The following is a 13,910-nucleotide window of genomic DNA, read 5'->3' as shown; positions in this document are numbered from 1 at the left end:
GGGCTGATGTCATTCTGAGTCACGCGGTGGGTCCTTGATCACCTGTTAAACAGAAATGGCTCCTGGAGGGAGTTATCTCTGCGTCATATGCCAAGAAATTGATGGGCCCATTAACAGGAGATAAGGAAAACTGCCTAGAAGACAACTGCTACACAGATGGCAATAGAAAATATCCTGATTTTCAGTCTTGGACAATAGTGTATTGTCTTTCTTGTTATGAACATGAAGGCAACATAAAAGCAAAACAATATGTGACAAAACAATACATTTATACTAAGTAAAAATAAATCAGATAATTTGCATAATTAGTAGTACATGAAAAATAGAATGGTGATTTAAAACAATGCATTATCAATTGCTTAAATATTGTACTATTACTTAGAGTCTGTAGTAATTGGTGTGAAAACACCAATCACTTGTTTTTTTAAATTTTAAAAGTTTATTAGTAATACAATAGTTATAAAAATAGTAATAAAATTAGAGTAATAAGAATTTGGACAGTTAGGATTAGGACACTACAAGACAATAAAAAGCAAAGAATTACGGATGTCCGGATGTTTTTGGACACTAAGCTGCCAAAAAATGCCTTGAGAACAAAGGAATAACCCTTAAAAGCAATTGCCTGTTGCATATTCATATATCTCATACATGATGCATAAATTCCTTGCAAATTAAAATTTTTTCTGGTTTTTGTCAACATTTTCCCCTTAATCCTGGTGGTTCCATAAAGACAGAGAGAAGGTGGAAGACTGTTTGTCTTTTCCGATAAGGAGGCAGTAACTCTTTATGTGTCCTGTTGCTGTTATCTCTGTGCGAAGAGTTTCTTGATTATCTCATCTCTTTCTTGAGCTAGTTAAAAAGTATCTTATGTAGCATAGTTTCTATTTTAACATTATGTTATTACCTAAAACTATATTTAACACACTACTTAAGAGAATTAATACAGTGTAACTTTCGAACATAACACATATCATATTTATTTTATTATTTGCGAAAAGCCAATCATAAAATATGCATTTTTCACAATCGGCAATCTTCATTTTAAAGTGAGGGCTTGGAGAACTATTCCTGGGTAAGTTTTCCAAGTTCACTTTAAAAGGAGGTTTAGCTTTTATTGGTCGAAATTTGGCAAGTCAAAATGACTTGAATATAGTTTTGGTGTAGAAAACACTTGGGTTTATTGGTATATTTCTTGACTAGTTAAGGCTACGACTTGGCCAGGGTCCAGGCCTTTACTGGAAGACTCTCTTTAATATATTCTCAAAACCTCTTAGTAATAGTATTTAGAAAAGTTCTTTAAAATAATACATGTCTTATAAATAGCTATACAACAATATGTGAAGTTTTGTAAAGCAGCTGGCTTTGTCATTTATCTTTGCTAAATAGTAACAAAAAAGGCATTAAACAGCTTACAACTGATAGCAATCATAGTATAAAATTGTTACTCGTTTTTCAGTACCACTTATAAATAATAAAATAGAAAAATTGTTCCTACTTCTATAACAAAATAGTTGTATCTCATAATTTAAATGAGCAAATTTTGACAAAAATTCCTTCAGGCTTTATGTCATTCCCTTGTATAGCAAAGAAATTATATCTTATAATTCAAACAGGTATACTTTAACAAAACTTAAAATCAACTTCACTAAAACTTAACTTCAGTAAATCATAACAAAAAATTTACTTAAAAGAACTTAAAATTAATAACCCTGAGACTAAACAAAAATTAATCTTAACAAGAATTAACTAATTTAAACTCAATTATTACAAAAAAGTTACTGAAAATTTGTCATATAACAGTTAAACATGAAGGTAATTATGCAAGTAAACAACTGTATTGAAATTGTCGCAACATGAATTTACTGTAAGAATTAAACTCTTGTAGCTTTTAAAGATTGCTTGTGTGATAGATTTAAGTTTGGCTTAATAAAAATAATGGGATATAAACACTGAAGGGTTAAACAATAAAAATTTAGTTATATAGTACTAAATAGCCATACTGAAAGATTCACATTAAAATTACTTTGTTAAAAAGGGAAGCAACTGGTAGTATAACCGTTTTGACTAAAGGGAGGTGTCCCTCAGGGCCTTTAATTTGCACTAAGTGTTGGCTCTGCAGGCTCTGGCTATTCCCACCCATGCCTGAGGGCACCTGAGGCACAGTCGTTAATGGCCAATCACTGGGCCATTGGCTTTTTGAGATAACAGTCACATCTGCCACTATCAAGGAGTCCTGTTAAAATTATGTCCCTGCCTTTCAGAGTCACTTTGTATTGGCATGTGGGATGCTGAGATGTAATACATTGTGTCCAAAAAATTTGTGTGACCCCTGTGGAACCAAACCCCCCTCCCCTCTGTTCAGCTATCGGAGGTGCAGATAGGGGTGCTGCCGGGACAAGTATCAGTTGGGCTGTATTGGTCTCTGCCGGGACCACACAGGGCAGCTGGGGGGGTCCAGGCCATGGTCATTATTTCCCCAACCGAGTCAGTCAATGACTCCTGGCAGTACAAACAACCCTGGTGCTGAGGTAGATGATCTGCCTATAAGCAAAGTATGGTTACCAGGTTTTAAGGGTCCATAGATTCCTGTAGGGAGACAAAAAACTGAGCAATCAGACAACTTTACTGTGTTATTGGTTGATATGTCCAGTCCTGTACTGCCTGGAGCGGCTGCACATAGGTCAGCGACAGTCTGGTGGGGGCTGCTTGTGGTCCGGCAAAGGCTGCTTGGGGTGGCGACTGGGCTGAGGCTTGTGGGGGTCTGCTCTGAGGCATCAGCTGGGGCATCTGTGTCTTTGCGTGGTGCCGCTCCGCACTTTGGCTCCAGTTTCCCGATATCGGAAAATTTTTTCCTTCCCCTTTTTGGAACAGTCCTTTTTCAAATGCCCAGATTTCCCGCACCCAAAGCACGTTCGGGGGTCCTCCTCCTTAAGAGCCTTTTTCTTTAATTGCATCCAGTTATCATGAGGGTCAGGAGGGAATAAATCAGTCTCTTAATCTGAATCGAAGGGCTCCCCCTCCTCCTCACTGCTAGAGCTGAGGTCAGCAATATAAACTGCTAACGACTGTGAGAAAGGATGCCTTCCCCTCCTTTGTCTGGGCAGGGGTGTGGTTGACTGCGGCCCTCTTCAGTATCAGAGGTGCCAGTTTCAAGTGGGCAGGGAGAGTCAGAGTAAGGAGAGACAGAGCAGGGTGGGGGGCCTGGCTGTATCCGTGGAGGATACAGCCTGAGACTGCTCTTGCTTTTTCAATGTCTCAAAAATTATTCTCCAGGATGGGAGCAGAGCATACACATTGCTGACTCATATCCCGTAGTAGCTAAATCATAGAGCTTCACCCCCACATCATCCCAAACAGCAATTGTAAAAATAGAGGAGTCCGGCTTTGGCAAAAATTTGTCATGTTTCACAAGCAAAGCACGCATTAGTTCAAAAACGCCTCTCTTCTTTAGACATACTTTGTCCTACGTTTCCCCTGGCTCACCTCCTTTCTCCGTGGTGGGATTGTTTCAGGCCCGCTCCTGGTTCTCACACCAGCACTTCCAGTTCCGGGGGACTCACCGATTGCAGCCAGATAGGCTGTTCCTTGCTCCTCACATGAGGCACCAATTATCGGCAATGGAGAGAAACAGGGAGACTGTTGATCAGAATTCGAATTTATTGTGGACTACATATGCTTATATACTATTCTATGAAGGCTAGTCATTTTTTACTGCAATGATTTGGTTTATCATCACATAAACAAAATTATACATTTTGCAACATCTCTTGCTTGCAGAAGTTGATTCTTCTTTTCCTGTCAGCCAGTCTTGATTCAGTCTTCAAATATCTGTTTGTTCTTGCCAAGGCATCCTAATTATCAGATCTCTTATTCTAATCAGGTCCAAAGTACAGCACAGCGCCTTGGAGACTCTTCCAAGGTAGATGCCACTCACTCACTCCCTCTCCTTTCACCTTCCCCTTCCCATTTCAGGGATGGAGTTGAGAATTGGAGGCACAAAAATGTGAAAATCACAGGTTGAGATAAGATCAATTAACTGGAAACAGCAATGACATAAGGAAACACTAACACCAACATTATTAATAACAAAAGGTATAAGACAAAGAAATTATTTACATAGAAAGTCGAACAATACTGGATCATTTCACCTGCCGCTGGAAAGGAGAGAGTGCCACTGGCTGGAAAGGAGAGAGTCCCTACTCCCTTCACAAGTGAGGTGAGGTGATATCAAATAACATTAGGGTCTGGGCATGCCCTCCTGCTGGCTACTGTAAAAAATTACCCTGTCCTGGCCAAAACTAGGACACAATGATGCCATATCTCAGGGACTGGGCCAAGGGTTTGAGCTCCTCTTGCTTGTTCCTCATTCTGTGCGCATTGGTACAGAAACATTTCAAGTGTGGTTCACTGTAGCCAATACGTTGTGTGGCAGATTGAAGAATCTCACTGGCACTCAGTCCCTCTGATTTGAGTGTGCCATCTCACTGATCATCTCTGGCAAGCCTGGTTTTGTCCGTTTCCCCATTTCAGTCTAGTTAAAGCTCTATCAATGAGCCCCACTAACTCCAGTGCAAAAATCCTTTTTCCCCTCTGAGAAAAATGCATGCTGTCAGGTGTAAGCAGGCCTGGTGTTGTGTGTAATCTGTAACTTTCCTGACTGTAGACATTGATGTTTTGTGCATGCTGATGTGTTTAATATTGCCATGTTCCACTTTATGCACCAATTCACAATTGTTATAGTTCTGTCTGGAGAATGATTCAACTTCAGAAAAGAACAGTGATTGTGCACTCTAGAATATTTTTATTCTTGTACCACCTTGCTTTGTATGCTGTTTGTTCACAATGTATAAATCAAGCTTTCCACATGTAGTGTGATAGTGTGAAGAGATTATTATACTACCCAGAAAAAGAGGGTAAATTATGTTTATGCATTCAGTCTTTATATAAATTTGATACTTGCTCTAGAATTTTTATGCTGAAATTATGTGAGTGAATCATGCAATTCTGTTTTATTGTTGAATGGACAACTATTTAAAAGTCAGCCTAAGATTTGTCAGTAAGTGACATAAGAAATTGAATTACATTTTTATCTGAAAAATTGATTAAAAAATAAATAATTTTTCAAGCATTTACATATTTATAAATTATGGAATTTTAGTTCTGAAATAAGTGGATTTTTTCATCCTAATGGAGAGGATTCCAAAGTGGTAAAATTGGCAATTAGTCTCAGCCATAGTGTCTCCTCAGTACAAAACATCTTGTTTAATCCATCTAAAAGTGAAATTATTAGGTTAGTATAAGGTATGTTTAATATTCTTTCTCTAACTACCTGTAGTGGGTTCCGTGTTGGTCAATCACTAGTGTATTTATTAGAATGTGCTTACTTATTTTCTGTTGTGATATAGGATTAGGAGAAAGGTAATGTAGACTCAAAACTTTAAAAGAGTATAACAAGAAATTTATTAACAGTAACTAAAAGAAAAAGTAATAAGAATCAAAACAACTTTCAGGATACTTCTCTTCCCCCTACAACTTTTTCTTTCTCAATGACAATGTAAAGAAACAAAACTTAAAATTTCACTTAGTTTATCCCTTTTAGAATAGTCTTTCTTTAGTTTACTTGGGGAGAGAAGTCTCTTTTGTTAATGTTATGGAGACTTCTCCACAAGAAAACTGTTTTCTTGTGACTTTCAATTCTCAGGAATAGCAGCCGCTCGGGGAAATTTGCAATCGTGAAATCCCTCTCATTTTCTACAAGTTTTTCTCATAGTTGTGTTTATGGTTTATGTCAATTTATGGGGTACTGTCTTAAAGATGAGTTGTTTAAAGGCAAAGGTTCTTATTATCTATCTCTGAAATCACTTTCTTTTTGGGGGCACAGGATTTTCAGCACTCTTTTCTCCTTCTCTGTTCAAACTTCTCATAGGATCACAGCTACTTTAACATTTGCTTACTTATCATGGAGTTTTTTGTTCGATATTTACAATTTGAACACTTTTATCTCCTCATACCTTCATGCGTTATAGGGAAAGTTTTTCTCTATAGCTTTGTTATAAATGAAAAATGATCCAGCCAAATTAAAAAAATAAAAATAATTTATTTTAGCAATAGAGATCTAACTTAGCCAGCCACAAGGAAAAGGACAGTGCCGAGCCCGGGATCGGCGCTGGGTGCAAGACACAGAGATCAGCCTCAGCAGAGGTTTCACTCTATGCCCCCACACCACCATCCTGGTACAAGCAATTTTTATAGGGAAAATTTTGCCTGAAGCCAGGATTTCGGCATTCGGTCCTTTGTTTCATTCAAAGTCCCATAAGTTGATGAGATTTCCTTCTCGGCGACAAGGCAGAGAAATTCAAAGTCTGGTGTCCTGGAAACTCTTGATGAAATTTACGGGAACAGAGTATTCACATGAATCGGCCCGGGGGGATGTTCCTGATGTCCATCTCGGGTCGTTCACGCGATGATCAGCGCCTGGGTGTCTCCATATCTCCTTGGATAAGGCCCATCTCCTGGCAAGCCACATCCCCTTGCTTGTAAATCAGGTTTCAACACACACTTAGTTTTGCCTGAGAAGGGGGGGCTTCTAATGCCAAGAGGTACATCCTAACAACTATTTAATATTATATATATATAATGCAAGAAAATGGCGCGAATTATACCTGTTACATATAACAGCTTTATAAGAGGATTTCAGCCCCAAGATGAAGGAATCTCCTCATCCCTCCCATGTGGGACTTGACTTTTTCTTCATTGACTTTAGTGTTTTCATGTTGTTCTTCTATATTGTCCGCCTTTTGTCATTTTCTCTCACTCGAGGGAGGATTGAAGTACTAAAAGAGTTAATGTCTCGCCCGGAGCTTGCAGATGGTCACCTGACCCCAGTTGGGTTTGGTAGCTTGCAGCGGGAACTGCAGGCGGGGGGAGACTGATGGCTTTCTTCTCTCCCCTGCCCGGTGGTTGAGGATGAATCTCAACGGTGGTAGAATTTTGGCCGAGCCGGCCCGGCCCGGGGCTGTTCCTTGGGGCAGGCAGACTCAGCTCGGCCCCGGGCTGGCGGCGGGGCAGGGCCCAGCAGCAAGATATTAGAAATCACAGCCATGGCCCGGCCCGGTCCGGCAGCTGATATAGCGGGGGCCCGGCGGGCGCCCCGCGGCAGGGGCCATCCGGCCCCAGCCTGGCCGAGACGGGGGCTGGGCCGGCCGTATTACCTGTTTGGCGGAATGGAAAGTTCTCGGGTTTCTTCCGTCTTTAACATGTGTTTTTCACAGAGGCGTGTACAGCTTCCTAGTGGCAGGAAGCTTTGCATCAGTTCCGTAAATTCCTCTCATGCAAAACCACCACATTACCTCATAATCATGTACTAAAAAGGCACAAGCTTGTTAGAATATATAGGACTGCTTTTATCTTAAATCTAAGCCACAACAGTGGAATTGTCAGTCTAGCTTTAAAGTAAATGGTGTTGTTTAATGAATTTATTTGGTACAAATGGGGTCTTTTCTTAAAAGAGAAAATCTAGGCTTAAATTTGTTTTTGCATTAAAGGTTGGCACCTACCCCTTAAAAAAGGCAAAAAGCTCTTTGTTTATGCACTGATCTGTCAGTTAAGGTTCAAGATAAGATTTAACTATACCTCTATCTTTTCCTTTTACAGGTCCTTCAGTCTGGGAGACTATGAGGGAGACTCTGCACCCAGGGAAAATGTTACCCTTTACTGGGGGGAAGGGTAAACCAGTAGGGAATACAGTACAGTCCCAACCCTACTGGGAGGGGTGGGAGGGAGGTGTTGCTGTCACTGTATTAAGTCGATGTTGGGAAATGTTTCAACATCTGGAGCCTTTGTTGGTGGAAATAGTCTCCTATTACAACTCTGCACTGGATGTGAAGAAGAAAAAAAGTCTGTTAACAAAACAGCACATTCTGGATTATTGTGGGGAATTATACCAAAATAAGAACCATATAATTGAACCACAGGGATACATAAAGAGAAAAACTATTTTATGCACAATAAAGGAAACCTACAAATTGAGGTCACAGACAGTAAAAGGCTTTCTTTTTTTAATGTTTTTTTAAGTAATGATTTTCTACATTATTTCATCCTGCTTAATGGGACTCCTAGATAATTTGCATGTTAATGATAAATTAAAATAGTACAGTTAAAATGCAGCTTGTGTCAGTATTAGAAGCAGGCACTTGCAGTGTACAATATAGAAACCCTGTCGAAAATTAATAGAGGTTAATCTGGACAAAATGAAGTAACCTGCAAGCTGTAAATGAGTCACTCACTCCTTTCATTTTTGGGGTAAGGGGAGGGACAAATCAAAGGAAAGATTCGCATCTTAATTTTTGCATTTAAAAAAATTAAAGTAGCATCATTTGGTTATTGTAATTAATTAGCTTTAATTTCTAGAGTAAGGCATTATTCTTAACATGCAGTTTAAGGTTCAGGCATGCATTCTGGCTCATAGTGATCTGAGGTAATTTAAATTAGTGGGAAAGTAGCATGCTTGCATCGCATAGAATGAAATTGGTATGCATTTACCTATGTGGCATCAGTCTTATGTTGCAGTTTACCAATCCAATATAGCCCTGCAGTTAAAATTATTTTTCTGAGATTCTGTGGATCTTATTTTTATTAAGAATATAAAGTACTGTAGTTAACAATTAGACCTTGAAATACCTTTTTAGGATCTGTTAAGATTAAGATTCATATCGTATTGTGTGTAACCTGCACAATGTGGAAAGCTGATATAACTGTGCAAAATATTTGCCTCTGTGCTGTCAGTGTGGTGTGCTTTCTGCATGGTTATATGCTAGTGATTTTTAGCAGAATCTCTAAAAATTATTTACATGGTAAGACCTGTTAAAAGCTGCATAAATGTTAATTCGCACATAAAGGCAATTGTAGAAGTTGATGACAGTTGCTATATTTGTGTTTATTCCCACTCAATGTATTACCTTTTATGCTTAATTTTTGTTCACAGCATGATCTTAGAGATGTTTAAGTTAGTGGATGTAATACAGGGTATCTATAATGTATTGGCACACATTGGTGGCCCTTTGTGATATAATTAAATGCACAAGGGTGCAAGTTTAAAGCTAAAGAGTGAAAGTTGGTTTGGATCCTCTTAATTTCATTTGTTTAGCTTTTCTGTTGATTTTTTTTTCTTTTTTTCCTCTACTTACATGTATTTCTGTGAATAAATCTTTGTTAAAGTAATCCTTTACTTTTCTTTCAATGTGTTTTTTCTTATGTACTGTGAAGGTGAAATCCTAACTGGTAAACTTGATCTTGTGTTTATCTGAAAATGGCAAGTCTCTATTTAGATTGCTTAAAGAGTATCCCATGATGTTAAAGGAAAATGGAGAGACTTAACTGTGCTGGTCAGAGGTGAAACCACAGCTTTCCATTTTTCAAGTACTGCATAATTAACCTGCAAAACAAAACTAAGCCATAACAGCCTTTTTATAGATTTCTTTTCTCACCTTTGCATTGCAAAATTGGTTATTGGATAACAGTTTGGGGTTTGGGTTTTTTTGGTGTTTTGTGGTTTGTTTGTGGGGTTTTTTTTGTTTTGTTTGCAGTTGTTGTGTAGTATTTTTTAAGAACTTGCTACTCTTTGCATGGTTCTGTTCTTTGAGTGTTAAATGATGTAGCCATTGCACTGAAGTTCTAGCTGTATGACTGTGGACTTATAAATGCTGTTATGCTGTTTTAAAAATTTGGGGGGGGGGGTTTCATGCACATTTTAAATGTATCCCGCTCTCCACCCCATCCTTTTTTTATTTTTGTGGCTTTGCAAATATGAATGGATAATGCCTGAAGAATAGTTTGAACATGTACTGTATGAAGTACATTCACTAATGCTAGTACATAGTATTTATTCAAATTGGTCAAATTTGCATGTGATAACTTCTTTTCAAATTACATTGCTTTGGTAGCAAATACAAAATTCTTTCTTAACTAATAGCACTGAAGAAAATTCCTAAGAGTTTTAGTCACTAAAAAAAACTTTGAAATCAATTTTGGATGAAGAAAAAAAAACAGTAGGATATTATTTTAGACACAAATTGGCTATAGTTTTGAGTGCATTTGAACATTAGGGAAGAGTTTCAGAGAAATGACATTAAAACAAACTGTAGAATAGAAAAGCTACCTAAATAATACTGTAGCATTACAGCTAGAATCTGGGTTTAACTAACCTGTTTAAATTTCAGAAAGCCCCTTTAACCAAATAAACCCACTTCACCTCACATTACCTTAGGATACCGTTTTTGTACATAGTATTTTAATATGTATTTGTACAGATATGAACTGATCTAGTATTACAGCAAAGAAAATAATTAAGGCAGAAATAAACAGTACAGACAAAATAGTCTGTTGTATCAGTAAGTTCCCTTGTGGTATATTTTAAAGCAAATAAACTATATTCCTAATGCATAATATAGTGCAGAGATTTGCAGAAACCATTTCGAGTCTAATCTGAGGCAAGAAAAGTTCGGAATCAGCATTAACAGTTATAATTCAATTATTGCATCATGGGATAAATAAAAAGCATTTCAATTCTTGTAGTGTAGGCTTGACAGTTCTTGAATGTTGACTGAATGTTTATATTGGTAGAATTGTGAATTTGTTACATTCCAGTGTTTCTGCCTCTTGGCATGCTAAAAGTACGGCTTCATTTGCTCCTTACATACTGAATAAAGTGCTGTTAGTCTGCTAAGCTACAAAAATAGCAGCTGCTAAGTAATGGTGTAGATTTTCTACTTGAATAGTTTTGTTGTAGGAGCCTCAGGAGGTCAGTGTTTACTGTTTTACATATATGTCTTTTCCTGTTTTACGTTTACCTTTTTGAAGGATTCAGAGTGAAGAAAAGCTGCTGATCGACCTAAGTTGATAACAGAAAGTGTATTTAAAATCCTTATAAAATACATCTTTTTGGCAGTTCTAAATTGCTGTGAAATTGTACGTTCAATACTAAATTTTTTTTCTTTATACATTCAGGAAACAACTATTTTCATTTAGGAGAAACTTATTAGAATAGTTCATTATTCTAAGCAGGACAAGAAAATATAATCAATTTTATAATTGTTTTCCAAAGCTTGATTATTTTCTAAATTGGTGAATATGTATATATTTAAATTGTAATGAGCTAATTCTTATGCTTTTGTTTATTGCTCCTTAAAGCTTGTACTCAAAAGATCAGTTTTGGAAGAATGAGTTTAAAATTTATAATAATTATAATTTTTAAAAGTTATGAAGCAGCATAAGTTTTGTAACTAGAATTGGTGATACACTGTGGATTTGGTGGGGTTTTTTTTTAGAACTTTTATGTAAACATCAGTTTTATTTACTTATACTGCATGTATTGTATAATAATAAAATGTATATTTTAAAGCTTCAAGTAGTTTTACTCAAGTGAAACTCATTGCTACTTAGAAATATTCATATACTAGCTTTATCTCAGGTGAATACTCTTGTACCCTTTTTGTTCAGAACACATGCTTATAAAAATGTGTCTATTATATCAGTTTATGTATTTCGTATTATGAAGCTCCTCTGTCTTAAACTTACTCTAAATTAACCTTCTACTGTTGGACAATAATGACTTTTGATTCACCTATTTTATTCATATTGTATGTATTAACAGATAAAAGTGCAAAAATCTTCTTCCCTTGAGGAGAATGCATCCATATTCACACAACTGAAATATTTCTTGAAATATGCTTTTAAGTAACATTGTGTTAGAAATCTTTTCTTTCAGATTTTGTCAAGGAAAGAAGTTGCAAATTAAGACGAATTGCTTTGATGCTCTGTCTTTTATGAGCATAAATGCATAAAGCTTCTACATAGGGTCTAAAGGGTAACTTTTTATCTTAGATAAAGGTTAAGCTCTACAGTGAAATGACTGCTGTAAATTACAAAACATTCTGCAGTTACTTCAGGTAGATGCTGATATAGTTTGCATACATATTTGTGATATATTACATATTTCCAGTAACCTCATCTTGAGTAAGTAAAGCTTGATCAGTAGCTGTGTATTTCACTCACCTATGCATTCACCAGAATGACTTGCACCATCAGTCTACTTTTTTTGGTCTGACACTGATGCTTGCTCTTTGCATGTAATGGTTGGAGCAAGCCAGTTTTGGAAAATTAGTTTAAATGGAAAACTCTGAGGTGAATACTCTTGTTGCTTGCCTTGTAGAGTATATTCTCCTAAAATAATAAGGATACTTACTTGAATGTATTTGTGAGGGCATTTAAAATGTCTATAAAAGGTAGATCCCTGTCTGGTGTTAGACTATCCTTTTTAAGTAAGTCAAGTCTGAATCTCAAAGAATTCAGTGCTTATAGTATATCACTTTTCTATAAGCTGGTTCTATTATGCTACTTTCACCTAAGGTATCTAATTGCTTGCTTTGGGTGAACAACAAAACTGAGAAGGCCTAGGTGATCTTTGTGGGAAAGCAATTAGAAAAAAGAGATGGGTATAAGCAGGTTTCTCTGTCTGTTGAAATCTTCATAGGAAGAAATAGGTAGCTATGTATTGCTGACTTACTAATACTGAGCACTTCTAAAATTTTCAATTGGATGCAGTATAGAAAATTATTTTAAATTAAAGATGACTGATCTTTCTGCTGACAACTTAGGTTGTATGCGTTTTGCTTGAAAGCTTTAAAACTGATGTTTCTGTGTCTGCCACAATGTTGGAATGTATCCTTCAAACATATCCTCCTGTAACCTTTCAAACTGTACTAAAATGAGTGATATTTCTTGAAGTCTGCCTATTTGCTAACAGAACTTCATTTAAATAGAATATTGTTTTAATTTTTGATAAGCTGCTGAATTTTAGAGCTTTTGGGGCCACCAAATATTTTGAATCATGCAGAGCATATATATTGTACTGTAGTAATTTTGTATCTACATTTGTATGATGTGACATAATAGATGTGGATGGCAATCACTGCTTCACTATGTTAATAAAGTTGTTAAAATATATATGTTGCATTCCAATTTTTAATGAAAGATGAAAATGTCATGTTCAGCTTGTATTTTGTCTGACTCAGTAGGTACTCTTCTGGTTCACACATGTAAGTTCTGGAGTCTCTTGAATAAGGAGGATTTTAATTTTTTGTGAATGAAAATAATCTTTGGATAAGTTAAGGTCAGTTCAGTTTAGGTATTTTATGCTGCTTGGGGGCCGATAAATGTAGACATAAGAGGTTTACCTGAGCTGGAATTAATGTTCATGGGTTGATACTGGTAACTGCTCTACTACTGAAGTTACATTGCCTATATTTTTGTTTGAAACAGCTGAGACTAGCTAACTAAATCTGGCCAAATGAGGATGTTGTCCCAAATATAGATTCTACCCAGTGTGCAAGAAGCCAATCCACACACAGTCAAGGTATTTGTTTAATTCATGTCTGCACAGAGATGGGTGCTGGGTGATGAATCCACAAAGCTGGCACACCTTCAGTATGCTAGTTACCTGCTTCCATATACTTCAAACATTGAAAGATCATAACCTCCAGTATATGCAACAATCTAAAACGACATTCATTGGTGTCATGGTTTTGCATGAGAAACATTTAGAGAAGTGATGCAAAACTTCCAACCACTAGAAAGCTAGACATGCCTCTGTGAAAAACACATGTTAAAATGACACGCGGAGCCAGACTCTAAAACTCAAAGACAGAGTGAGTTTTAAAGTAGGTATGTTTATTCGGCCGGACGCATGTGGGACATTTCCCCAAATACATGCGTGCCCCTTGCTTACACACGTGGTGTTCTTTTATCCCCTGGAGTGTTACATATGCATTAAGTTTCCCCATGGGTCATTTCCTGGCTCCCCTCCCTCTCCGCTCTGTATGCTAATCAGCTTGTCGGTCCTCTGCGCCTGCGCA

The 13,910-nt window shown here is 37.0% G+C and overlaps 1 protein-coding gene across 4 annotated transcripts in view; it reads left to right on the top strand.

The window, feature by feature from the left end:
- The window catches only part of LOC137464250 (transportin-1-like), a 141,616-nt gene extending 128,614 nt beyond the window's left edge, over nucleotides 1–13,002 (top strand). For all 4 annotated transcript variants that reach the window (XM_068175552.1, XM_068175549.1, XM_068175550.1 and 1 more), the window contains one exon: nucleotides 7,654–13,002. The gene's annotated coding sequence lies outside the window, so the exon portion shown is untranslated. The remainder of the gene's footprint in view (nucleotides 1–7,653) is intronic.
- The last annotated feature ends 908 nt before the right edge of the window (nucleotides 13,003–13,910 follow it).

The sequence above is a fragment of the Anomalospiza imberbis genome, chromosome W (genome assembly GCF_031753505.1).
Source record: "Anomalospiza imberbis isolate Cuckoo-Finch-1a 21T00152 chromosome W, ASM3175350v1, whole genome shotgun sequence".
Lineage (NCBI taxonomy): Eukaryota > Metazoa > Chordata > Aves > Passeriformes > Viduidae > Anomalospiza > Anomalospiza imberbis.
The sequence above is the reverse complement of the archived record's forward strand: the minus strand, read 5'-3'. Positions and strand labels throughout refer to the sequence as shown.